This window comes from Podarcis melisellensis (genome assembly GCF_964234715.1).
Source record: "Podarcis melisellensis genome assembly, chromosome: 3".
Lineage (NCBI taxonomy): Eukaryota > Metazoa > Chordata > Lepidosauria > Squamata > Lacertidae > Podarcis > Podarcis melisellensis.
This window is the reverse complement of record NC_138530.1, coordinates 42,094,131-42,107,480: the sequence shown is the minus strand read 5'-3', so window position 1 is coordinate 42,107,480 and position 13,350 is coordinate 42,094,131.

The following is a 13,350-nucleotide window of genomic DNA, read 5'->3' as shown; positions in this document are numbered from 1 at the left end:
CCCACTTTTTAAAAGAATCGGACTTCTTGCTTTTTGGAAAGTAAATCAGGATGAATGCTCAATGTACAGGTCAACTGGAGGGGCTCTAAGATCAGTTTTCTAAAGAGGAAAGGCCATATATAAAGGAAAATACTGTACATGCATTGATACTTTTAAAATTATTATTATTATATTATGGAAATATGGTGAGCAAAATAATTATGCAAATGTGTATACATCTAAAAAATGATCAATTTGGCATACTTTTACTTCTTTTCCACACCACAACATTCCAGTCCCTTCGTGTACAATAGGGCAAGGTCTATCTCCCAATAGAAAAGGGCCAGAAAAGGAAGCTGAGAGTGACAAGGACTGCAGAGATCCTGCCAAGCAATTGTTGGCTGCTTCACCCAAAATATTTACTAGTCTCTTCATTTCTAACCAGGCGTGGCCTATCTTCAGCTGGAAATATTTTCAAGTATTTTGGCACATAGTACATATGAAATTCAAAGTTGTAGCAGAAGTCTTAAGGATATTGTATGAGACATATGATGTAACTCCATATTCCACACTACCGCTCAATGCTATAAGGCAGGGATGAGGAACCTCAGGTCTGGGGGGGGGGGCAGATACAACTATCTGGCCCTTGGAACGCTCTCCAAGGGTACCCCCACACTAACCACACCCCCACTCCCAGGCCACGCTCCTCCTCACTGGCCCCACTTCACACTCATTGGCCATTTGTGTAAAACCTACTTTACTGTACAAAGGTAAAAATCACACCCATTGCTCTATTCTCCTCTGCCTCTGAACCTGCTTACCACTGGCATGTGCCCACCTGAAAAGGTTGCCCAGAAGGAAATGCAGCCATTGGGCAGAAAAAGGTTAGTCACTTTGCCACCCCCACTATAAAGGAACATTAATGTCAACATTCCTGCCAACCTAGCAGTTTGAAAGCACATCAAAGTGCAAGTGTATAAATAGGTACCGCTCCGGCGGGAAGGTAAACGACATTTCCCTGCTCTGCTCTGGTTCTCCAGAAGCGGCTTATTCATGCTGGCCACATGACCTGGAAGCTGTACGCCGGCTCCCTCAGCCTGTAAAGCGAGATGAGCACTGCAACCCCCAGAATCGGCCACGACTGGACCTAATGGTCAGGGGTCAGGGGTCCCTTTACCTTTACTTTACTGTCAATATTGTTTTCCTCATCAAAGATGGGCCCAAGGGCTTGGATATGCCTCATAGGGTTTTTGACTTTCCCATCTACTTTGAATAACAGACACCCATATGCTTTTAGAAATCCAACCAGGTTCAAAAAGAGTTTTCTAGTGACACAAGCTACTGTTGGGGTTGGGGAAATCAAGCACAAAAAACCCTGGTTTGTAGCCAAGGTCCCTTCAGCCCTCCCAATAAAATATTTGAGGGTGCTGGGCCCCTCCGAAGTTGATGGGCATTGCCATTCAAATGGTGTCCATGTACAGCATCATGTGATTGATTATGTGGGGCAGGGCTTATTCAAGTTCCCATTCCTGGTGTGCAGAAATAGTCAAGCTGTCTTCTGGATGCTGGCCAAGGAATAATCCCTATTACATGGCTTTAAAGAATAAACAGCATCAGCATCTATCTATGTTGTGACAGGTGCCTCATCTAAAAGATATGCTGATATTTATTGCAATTAAGTACTGTCTGTTTTGCTCACATGCAGCTGGAAGGTGTAGTAGTTTCACTGGAAAAAGCAACTAGTTGCACTGAAAAGCAAAGAGTGTGTTAGATCTGGATACAAACTGGAAGAAAAAGCTAACTTTTGTTTCTTTTTCATCAAGTTTTCAATACAGTGAGGCATAGGAGCCAACTCCTAGGGGCTGGGGGAGCTTCGGCCCCTCAATAAAGTATCTGAGGCAGCTGGGCCCCCCCAAAAAAAGTTGGTGGACACTGCCATTCAGGTGGTGTGTGTGCACCATGTCATGTGATTGATTATGTGGGGTGGGGCTTAGCTGGGTCCCACAATATTTTATTCAAGCTGGGACCCCTGCAGTGAGAGAGAAGACAGTTAATCTTTGCAGCCGCAGGCACCAGGTCCTTCAAGAGTCTCAATGTTAGAAAGAAACCACATTTTAATCTACAAAGAGATCTTTGCCTACACTGGGGGGAAGGTCCCACTGCACTCTTGAATAGACATATATAAAATTACACTTAGTTGATCAAGCATGTTCATCTGGCAATTAACGCAGGGTTGGTGCATGATAGTTCTGAACTGCAACTGGATCACATGCTAAAAAGTGGGTTCAGAGATAGCACTTGATCTGGAATAATTCTTGCTGCCATCTAAATAAGATGGGGAGGGGATAGGGAACCAGCTCTCTCTGTTATGCTCCCCACTACCTGTGCTTATGCCTACAAGAAAAGCTTTTGCATTCAGAAGCAGTAGAAAAGCAAGCCCTTATCCTCACACCCAAGCTCAGACTTTGGGTATATATACTGTGACTGCCATCTCAGCAGTATTGCAGAGACCAGATATTTACTGATAACCAACATAGACACTTCACTTAACATTTTGGCACAACCACCATGGATTTCAACCTGAATAGCAGGAAGACTTGTCCCCAAATCTGCTTGTCAGTGTGTCAAAAATGTCCTCACGCTTTCCCCATAATAAAGAATTGAACGTCAAAAGAACAAAATAACCTTTCCTACATGGTCTCAGAGTCTGGCAGCCATTCGCATCAAGGAACAACCCCCAAATTCCAACTGCAGTTAAGAATACTGACAAAACTCTTCTTCAGAGATGCCTCTGGGATTTCTGTGTAGACTACCCAACCACAGTGCCTTGGGAGCTTGTGCTGGAGTGGAGACTACTGGTCTCTTTCTGACATTGTTTGTGGAGCTCTTGAGAGTATTGGGTTGAGTGATGACACACGGCCATTGCCATCACTGTATGTAGACTTTTCTGCATGGCTGATGGATGGGCATCTTTGGTGACCAACATCATGATTGGTGGATGTCAGAAGAGTTACCAGGATGCTATAGGAGTGTCTGCCAGTGTAGCCATTCACTTTTACTTCAACAGCAAGACAGGGATCAGATATTTAATCTGAGCCAGAGAGTTTGGGACTGGAAATACTTACCATGTATTAGAGGCCAGTGCTACTAGTCCCCACTCCCACCTCAATTTGCATCTTGAAGACTGAAAGTGTGAAACAACAGCTAATACACATCTTGGCTGTTAGTCCTGGTAGACCTGCTCCTGCCTTGCAGGCCTTTTGCTAACTGGCCTGGGAAGGCAGGTCCTGATTGATTCCAGCTACAAATGCTGAAGCTGCTGAAGAGGCCAGAAATCATCTTGGCTGTTTCTTAGGGCAGACTGTAATCATCGAGCTTGAGCTTCCACAGCTTCTGCCTGCCACGAACCACCATTGGCAGGATTGGCAGCAACAGGTATGTACTATACTTATTATAATATTTCATTCTCTTGCTAATTGTGCTGTTTTAATATCTGACTTCCTTTAGAAATGCTTTCTTTTGAAATGTTAACATTTTTGTTGTTGTTGTTTACTTTGCTGTGTTAAATGTGCATTCTGCAATTGACCTCCTTTGTGAAGTTAAGATAATATTTTAGTTTCCCATTTTAATTGCATTGCTTTTAATGTATACTTTATATTTGCTTTTCTTCTGTCATTGTTTTATTTGCGGGTTTCTTATGTTACAAACAGTGCTTTCTTCAGCTGGAATCCACTGGAACTCAGTTCCAGCACCTCTCAGGTAGGCACCATTGTCATTATAAGTTCTGGCACCTATTTTTCTAGAAAAATTGCACTTTGATGGGTTTTTTCCCCTTAAAAATATAAAGCGGTATGGAAATTAATAAATTAATAATGTGCTGCTTAAAGCATACATAGGCTCTCATCAACCACAAACTATCTGGTGGGATTCCAAGTGCTTTCTTCCTCACAAATATCCAGGTGACGAAAGCATTGGGTCCATTAATACCTCCTCTTCAGTAGGCATCTTTTGTGAGGCCCATTGCACACTATGCAAAACAAACAAGTGCACTGATTGGCAAACATTCTATCAGGAAAAAGCTCTTCCCACGTTCAAAGCACAGCTTTGGCAATTCGGTTCTCTTGGGAATTTTCCCAAGTCTTGAAATCTGTAATTGTGGCTGCTTCTGTCCCCGGGATACTAGCCAATCTGTATTAGGACATTAGTTTCATCTGCATACTATCTTCAAAGGGAAAATGTTACACTTTTGGACTGACATCCAACACTAAATGTTTATGAAATTTCTCCTGGAGTACAACTAGTCCTAGTGACTAATTGCAGTGAGCTTGCTGATGCAGTGCATAGGCGTACCTCGAGGCGGGCAAAATCAGCCCTCTTCTATCCCTAGTGTGAAGTGATTTTGTCCAGATTTCAAGCAAATTTTTCATTTCCTTCCTCTGCAACAGCCAACATTCCATGCCCACTAAGCATGTTCAGTCTTCACCAGGTCAGCTTTTGGGAAGTTTCCACCCCTCCTCCTCATTTTTTATTCTAAATATATTATGCCCTTCTGCAGACTTCTGAGTCCTCCCTCACAAGCATACTGGAACTTCCCTGTTGTGTGTGTGTGGGCCTATTTTGGCAAAATAAAGAAGGCTTTCGGAGAATTGGGAGTATTCTATACATGACTAAGCTTTAATGTTCTTGGGAAGCTTGTAACTCGATCATCAGTTCAGGTACACATTAAAATATAAATTATTTGCTTTGACAACATATCACAATGATATGTGTAGGTGTGCAGATGGTGGAACATCACATGAAAGTTAAGGCAATCTGTCCTTTCCATACTATGATGCAACAAGATGGGGAGGAGAAAGCAATGGTGCTTGCTTATATGAACTGGGGCAGAAGGAAATTAACGCAAATGATTTGCCTTGGAATGGGTGCTGAATAGCGCAGCAAAACAGGGAGAGAAGCCATTATGGCCATTGCAGGGGCAGTCTGGGTGGATCCTTCTCGCACGCAGCATAGATGTCTTGCTTTGGGCAGGATTGTTTTAAGTCTATTAACATTCCTTGGAGCCTTCATTAGCAATGATGGGCTTTGCATTGCATTCCAGTTACATAACTGCAGCCCATTCCCCTTCTGGTTCATGGCTCATGCCATGAGTAATAGGTGTGTTCTTTGGCCATTCAGTGATGCAGCATTAAATGGAGGCAAAACTTCTGCTATCTGAGATAATGGCCTTTGGAAAACACACACACACACACACACACACACACACACACACGCTGTACACTACCATCTGGATCTCTGCAAGCTACAAATAAGTTGGGGAAAGATTTGAAATGTTTTGTTTTACAAATGGCCTGGCCCAGCTTCTCATCTGAACAGCTGAATTCTAGGATAGTTAGCAAGTTAGCATTTTCTTTAGGCAGATATTCAGACCTAGATTATCGTGACCAAAGAAACTTTGTTGGCCGGAACATCCTGGCTCTTTTCTGTTTTCTGGGTAAAAGCTCAAAATAATCAGTTCCGTTCATCTCATCACATTGAGATAGTTGAAGTGTTTTGAGTTTGGCTTTCTGACTATTTCCCCCCCGGACATTTTTCAATCTCCAAGTACAGACACAGATTTTATACCAAGCCATAAACATTGTATGTCTGTATTTTATCATCTGTCCTTTTTTTTGCTGAAAAACCTCATCACTCACACTGGCCCTCATTTGTAAATTCTTCACAATCCATACCTGAAATCATCGTTTGCCTACTTAAAGGATTTTTCTTTACCGTTCCCCAGGAATGCCAAACTGATTTGTTTTGCAAACCCTATAAAAACCTTGTGCGATAAAATTTGTTGCAATAAGTCATGTATACAGAAGATGAAATTGGATGGTAGGACTGGTGGGGGGGGGAACTTTATAAGACATCCTTTTCAGTATAGCAAAGCTGAGGAAACCTTTCTTAGCCCAAAGACCATATCCCCTTCTGGGCAACCAACCAGAGTCTTGCAGATGTCTCTTCCTGTCTCTTGCAACTCTTCCCAGACCACATTGCCCACTGGTCTTTCTTCACATCCTCCTTGACTGATTTTGCCTGGCTAAAATATGTCCCTGGTCTTTGATAGTGACTTTTGCTTGCCTGGAGAGAGTGTGGGTAGAAATTTTCCTGTACCGTACAACATACCCTCCAACATTTCTCAATCTGTTGGCTGTCCTACATCCTCCAACTGCCTCCTGACACCCACACAAGATGTTTGCTGCCTTCTTCCAAAGTTGTTTGCAACCTTTCTCTTTGGATTCAAGGCCCTCAGCGCAAAAACAAAGACTTGTTTAGATGATTTCCACAAATTAACCTCCTTTCGTTTAAGTGTTTTGCCGACTGGAGAATCTCCGCAGGCCTGTGCAACTGTGGTCAACAGCCACTTGACTCAGCCATCTCCCAAGTCCTTTTCCAAAAGCTATTGAAGGCTTATTTATTTGCCAGATGCTCTCAGGGAATCAGCTGTGGGTTTTCCATTTCATACATTATCTCTTTCCTTTCTTCTTTGTAACATTTGTTTTAATGTTTGTATGTGAGGTTGCTTTTTACTGCCTTATGTAAGCACATTTTTATTATAGTATGCAGGCCATAAATTGCATTTTATGGCATTACGTAAAGTTCCAACTGTTGGAGTGGCCAATATGGAAATTAAATTATTTTCTGCATAAATTAGTCTAGCTCTAAAATGCCAAACCCCCTGCCTCCCAGCACCACATTTTAAAAATGCACAGCTGCTCATTACAGGCAATGACCCAGGCAAGGCTCTTACGAGCTCAGGCAAACAAGCAAATAAACAACTTCACGTAACCTAGAAGTTCTCTTACTACTAATTAAATTTTCACGTGATCTGCTTTGGCCTGTCCCTGGTGTTTGGCTAGACCAGGGCCCTCTCAAATGTAGGAGAAATTTGTCAGTATGGAGCCTCACAACAAGCCCCAATTGGTCAGACTTTATTCAGTGATGGATTACAGGACAGAGTCCAAAGAGTCTGTAAGATATTTCCATAAGAACATACTCTATATAGGACAAAGATGTCATCTTAGTGGTTTCATCCTCTGACCAACCACCTTCTGCCACCCATATCTCTTCATCCAACCACAGCCCTTGAAATGCAACTTCGCCCAAAACATTCTCTGTGCAGAGCCCTCCTTGTATCTTATTTGGAGTGGTTTTTCACTCAGTCAGTGTTAGGTTCTTACCAGTTTTTTTTTATCAGGCCTTACGGATAATGGGCTTTACAGAATTTCTACCTCACTAGACTGGTATATTCTGCAACATGCATGGAAGCAAAAATAGGGCATTAGGGGTGGGTTTAGTGACGCTTCCTCAATGCTACTACATTATTGCTGTCTGGAGGGGCTGTGGTACAACAAAAAAATAATTAAATAAATAATTAAAAAATTAATTATTTGTGGCATCAAAAGTTACAATAATTCATGAGGAAGTTACGGGATATGTACTGATTGGAAATGAAGCAGTGTGGCTGCCCCCCAACCTCTTCAGGAAAAGACAGTATGGAAAGCAGGAATGTGTTTGACTGTCCCAATACCATTATGAGCCCAAATCATCATGCAATGACCTGCCATATTCTGGTTTCTTTCTCTAGAGAGCTCAGGAACATCAACATGCCACATGCAAAGATATATCATCAAATATCAGCATTTTTGTTTAAATTCTATATAGCCTTGACTTTGATTAGAAGATTTGACCTTTCTTCCTCTGTGCTTCAGCCAAATCTCTATGTAGCATTCCAAGAATTCCCCACATATATTTTAATTTAAAAAATCCTTATGAAAATTCATTAGCATTTAAACGTGAATTTCTCCTACTATGCAAACCTTTTTGCAAAGCAATTCCCCCCCCCAACAGTGTTTTTCCCCACTAATATGTGTGGTTTTATGGACACTTTACTCTAGTATATCCATTTTTGTACACATTATTTGGATGGAGAACTGTACTGCAAAATTCAGAGTGCACATTTTGAAGGATGGCATACTCATTCCACCTTTAAAGCAGATTTGAAGCACATTCTTCCCCTCAAAGAATTCTGGACACTGTTGTTCACCCCCTCACAGAGTCACAATCACCAGCGAGTCTTAGCAAACTATAGTGCCCATAAATATTTTGAGGGAAATAATGTGCTTTAAAGATATAGTATGTATGCAGCCTAGAACCCTCAAGCTCCACAACCTGGAGCCAGATGCAAAATGGCTCAAAGGGGGGTGGTGTGTACTCATAATTAAAAAATAAAGTGCCTCTAAGTGCAAGCTTAGCCCAAGCATTTGTGATTAGTACCAGAACCAAGCTCATCGGTCCTGTCACACTGAAAATTTCACTCCTAGTTCGTCCTCCACTCAGGATTCCTTTTCAGCAACCTAATTTGGTAGTTGTTGTGGTGTGGTGGAGTTCGTAACTGCTGCCATTCTTAGAAAACTGGAAGTCAGAAACCTCTTCTAAACTACTGCAACAAGCTCCTTATCTGCCAGTTACTACAACAAGCTCCTTATCTGCCAGTTACTCACTCCTAAAGTTTAATGAAATCAATATAACATACCATTTTCTTGCAATAATATCCCTCTGCCTAATGTTCATGTGGCTCTTTTTAAATGTTCCTTCCAGATAGTCAAACTGCTTCTGTCTATCCAGAACTCCCAAAGAACGAGGCACACAATTTATTACTTACTGAAATCAGGGCCAGATTAAGACCCCTAGAGTCCCTAAACACTGAAAAGATTATGGTGCCCCCTCCCATGTAAATCAACATAAAGATTTCTTTTAAAAGGCAAATTACACAACACCCACTATTTTATATATACATATACCTATATATGTATAACTCAGAAGAATACATCTATAACAAAACATAGGTTTATTGGAACACCTGACAGGATCTGATTTCTTTGCATTATTTTGATCTATGTTAGTAGGACACCTCAGCCCAGCCCCATTTTGGTGGGAAAATGTAATAAAAAGAGAACAGAAAACTTGGGGGAGTGTGTGTAGTGGAGCATAAGGAAAACTAACCAAGTTATGCTTTCTCCATGATGTGTACGATGCTTTGTTTCGGAAATGTCAAATGTCAAATTCTTTCTTTTTTGGCCCTCTCCAGTGTGGGAGAAATGCACTCACTGGAACAATAAATTAGTCCAATGGCTAAAACCACTAATCCTTTTCATTATGGTATAATAAAGTAATAGCACGTTGTGGACTTGTCACACAGAGAAAGCCTTCCCAATAATTAGTATGGGAGTCTGTTGAATTTTATGAATTTACAAAGAATTTTTCATGGTCCCACCCAGTCAGCCAGACATGGTGTCTGCAAAGCAGGAGACATTGCGTACACACTTTGATGCAGAATCCATTGCCACCAACTAGAAATACATGGCCATAGGGAACCTATGGAGTCTGGTCAAACCAGTGATTCAACCCAAAGGTGGATCTTAGCCCACCTGAGCATGGATGCAAAACCCCACAAAAGCTCACCTCATGAAGTGCCCTAGAAGCTGTGATCACTCAGAGTAACTTGCATAACATAGCTGTGGAGGAAGCCGCTCGGGTGCCTGGGGCGATGCGCTCAGGGCGGGGCGAGACACCCATAGGGGCAGAACACACCATGGGGCATCCGGAGTCTGTCTGCCTTCTCCCAGGAGAGACACATTGCTTGGGCATGCTGCAGGCCCCATGGTGAGTGCTGCCCAGCATTTTGTCGCCCCCCTCAGTGGTGACACCCAGGGCTGCCCCACACCCCCCTTCCTCCGCCCCTGGCATAACATAGCAAATATATTTCAAGAACTCACCAAGCCCCACAGGTATGCAACTCTCAAGGCGTAAGTCCGAAGGAGGCACTCTTTTACCTGGTAGGTGAGCAGAAGCTGGCTGGGTCTTCAAGAGGTATTATGTTACAAGAATGTGGACCTGGTCTCATGCAGCCAGCACTTGTGTATGTTCATATTCACACTGTTGAGAAGTTTAATATAAAGTGTGGAGTTCTGGAGAGTGCTGGGTAAGTGCTGTCTTGTTAGAGCTAGAAGAGCTAATTAACCTTTTAATCTAATGGTTTTTGATACCTTTTTGCCAAGGCATACTAGCAGAGAGGGGAGGGCACTGTGAACTGAGTGATTACTACAATTTCCATAGTTCCTTCTGGAATTTCCTGCCTAATCCTCACCTCACCCATCTTAGTGAAAAATGGCTAAAGCCGGTCATCCTGTTTGCTGAATAAAAGGGTGAGCATTATCTGAACCTGTCTGCTGCTGTTGTTGTTTAGTTGTGTTCAACTCTTCATGACCCCATGGACCTGAGCACACCAGGCACTCCTGTCTTCCACTGCCTCCCGCAGTTTGGTCAAACTCATGCTGGTAGCTTCGCGAACACTACCCAACCATCTCATCCTCTGTCGTGTCCTTCTCCTTGTGCCCTCAATCTTTCCCAACATCAGGGCCTTTTCCAGGGAGTCTTCTCATGAGGTGGCCAGAGTATTGCAGCCCCAGCTTCAGGAGCACTTCCAGTGAGCACTCAGGGCTGATTTCCTTAAGAATGGATAGGTTTGATCTTCTTGCAGTCCATGGGACTCTCAAGAGTCTCCTCCAGCACCATAATTCAAAAGCATCAATTCATGTCTGGTATCTGCCTTCAAATCACCTTACCATTGCGTGGATGGATCCCAACTGATGAGTTGAGTATTCTGTACTTAACAAGTAAATTTGCATGTGTTGATCTTTAGGTTGGAGAGGGCTGCCATGTGTCCGTATTTTTCTGGATATTACCGGGATTTCAAAGGAGGACTTGACGCCCAGGAAAATTTCTGAAAAGCAGCATGCAACACTAGATTGCGCTGGAGGGCAAAAAAAAAAAAAAATCTTTCTGATTTTACATAGCTCCCCCCCCCCCTTGTTATAACAATTTACTTTCTGACTTATTTTTTCCCTCTGTGTGTAGATCTACCTCTGGTCTACACAGGCTGTAGAATGAGTTGGTGGCATTTTGAAAAATGATGGCAAAACTAATTGGGAAGCTCAGAAATCAAGAAGACAAGAACTTTAAAAAAAAACAGTGGGAAAAGTTTATAATTTATTTACAAGACCACTTCAAGCAGGTCAGAACACTGGCAGGATTTTAACCACACTTGTAAAGTAATGGAAAGTATGGAAAGGGAAAAAGAAGAATATTCTTATATGCTGCAACAGCAGCTAGAATACTTGTTGCCAAAAATGAAAGGTGAAACGATACCATCAAAAGAGGAGTGGCAGAAGAAACTGTTTGAATATCTTGAATTAGCTAAATTAACTGAGATAAGTAGCCAACCCAAAGGTACAAAAATGAATGGGGAATTTATAAAGAATATTTGTTCCTGATACAACAGAACGCGGTAAAGAAAAGGACACAAAATGAGAGGAAAGACAAGATTTTGGATAAAATAAAAGAACTAGAGAAGAAGTTAAGATTAAATCCGAAATCACAGGCGACTCTGAGAGAAATTAAACTTTATCAAGCACAATATTCTAAACTGATAAATCAGGAGATAGAGTGGAAGGTCAAATTAATGAAACAAAAAACGTTTGAGTCGGCGAATAAATGCGGAAAACTGCTAGCCTGGCAGTTGAAGAGAAGACAAAAATTAAATACAGTTACAAATTTGGAAATTGAAGGAAGGAACATCCAGGACCCTGTGGATATCAGAAAGTCTTTCCAGAGATATTTTAAAAAACTATATACTCAAGGGCCGCAAGATGAGGTAGAGATTAAGCAATTTTTGGAAAAAAAATGGATTACCAAAACTCTCACAAGAACATAGAACAATCCTGAACTGTAAAATAACACGACAAGAGATTGAACAAGCCGTTCAGAACATGCAACTGGGCAAATCTCCAGGGCCAGATGGGCTGACCTCCAAGTACTATAAGACACTAAAAGACTACTTGATATAACCATTCATGGAGGTTAGCAATGAAATTTTGGAGGGGAAGAAGGCGCCGGAGTCGTGGAAGGAAGCTTTTATCACTTTGATACCAAAATCGGAAGCTGAAAAGACACAACTCAGGAACTATCGTCCCATTTCTCTTTTGAATGTGGATTACAAAATATTTGCAGACATTTTGGCAAGTAGATTTAAAAAAGTTCTAAATGAAGTAATCCACAAGGACCAGGCAGGCTTTCTCCCAGGTAGACATTTGTTTGCTAATACAAGGAACATTATTGACATCTTGGAACTTTTGCAAACAGATATAAATACAAAAGCAGTTTTAATTTTTATAGATGCGGAGAAGGCCTTTGACAACATTTCCTGGAAATTTATGAAGGGTAATCTAAAAGAAATGGAGGTGGGACTGGGTTTTGAGAATGGGATTGAAGCGATATATTCAGAGCAAAAAGCTAAATTGATAGTTAATAATGTGGTTACCGAAGAGTTTAATATTGAAAAAGGAACACGACAAGGCTGCCCCATCTCCCCTTTGCTATTTATTTCTGTTCTGGAGGTGCTCCTGAACATGATTAGAGGGGACCGGTTGGTGAAAGGAATTCAGGTCGGAGCGAAACAATATAAACTTAAAGCCTTTGCAGATGACCTAGTTTTGACCCTGCAGGAGCCAGAATCTAGTACGAAAAGAGTATTACAATTGATTCAAGACTTTGGTCGGGTGGCGGGATTTAAACTAAACAAACAGAAAACTAAGGTATTGGAAAAGAACTTGACAGATACAGAGTCAGAACGGTTTCAGAGAGAGACAGAACTAAATGTGGTTAAAAAAGTAAAGTACCTAGGGGTAAATATAACAGCAAAAAATCTGAGTCTATTTAAGGATCATTATGAAAAATGTTGGTCAGAAATTAAGAAAGACTTAGACAGTTGGACCAAATTGAAACTTTCTTTGTTAGGCCGAATTGCTGCAATCAAGATGAATGTATTGCCAAAAATGCTGTTTTTATTTCAAACACTACAGATCGTGGACAAGACGGAGTGCTTCCGGAAGTGGCAGAGAGATATCTCTAAGTTTGTCTGGCAGGGCAAAAAGCCCAGAATTAAGTATAAGATATTAACTGATGCGAAAGATAGAGGGGGCTTTGCCCTGCCGGACTTAAAGTTGTATTATGAGGCTGCAGCTTTTTGCTGGCTAAAAGAGTGGCTACTTCTGGAAGACACTGATGTATTGGATTTGGAAGGTTTCAATAATGTGTTTGGATGGCATGCATACTTATGGTATGACAAGGTTAAGATCAATAAGGCCTTTAAGAACCATATTGTCAGAAAAGCAGTGTTCAATGTCTGGACAAAATATAAAGACTTATTGGAAAATAAAACTCCAAGGTGGCTCTCACCTATGGAAGCTAAGGCCCGAAAAACACCCAATA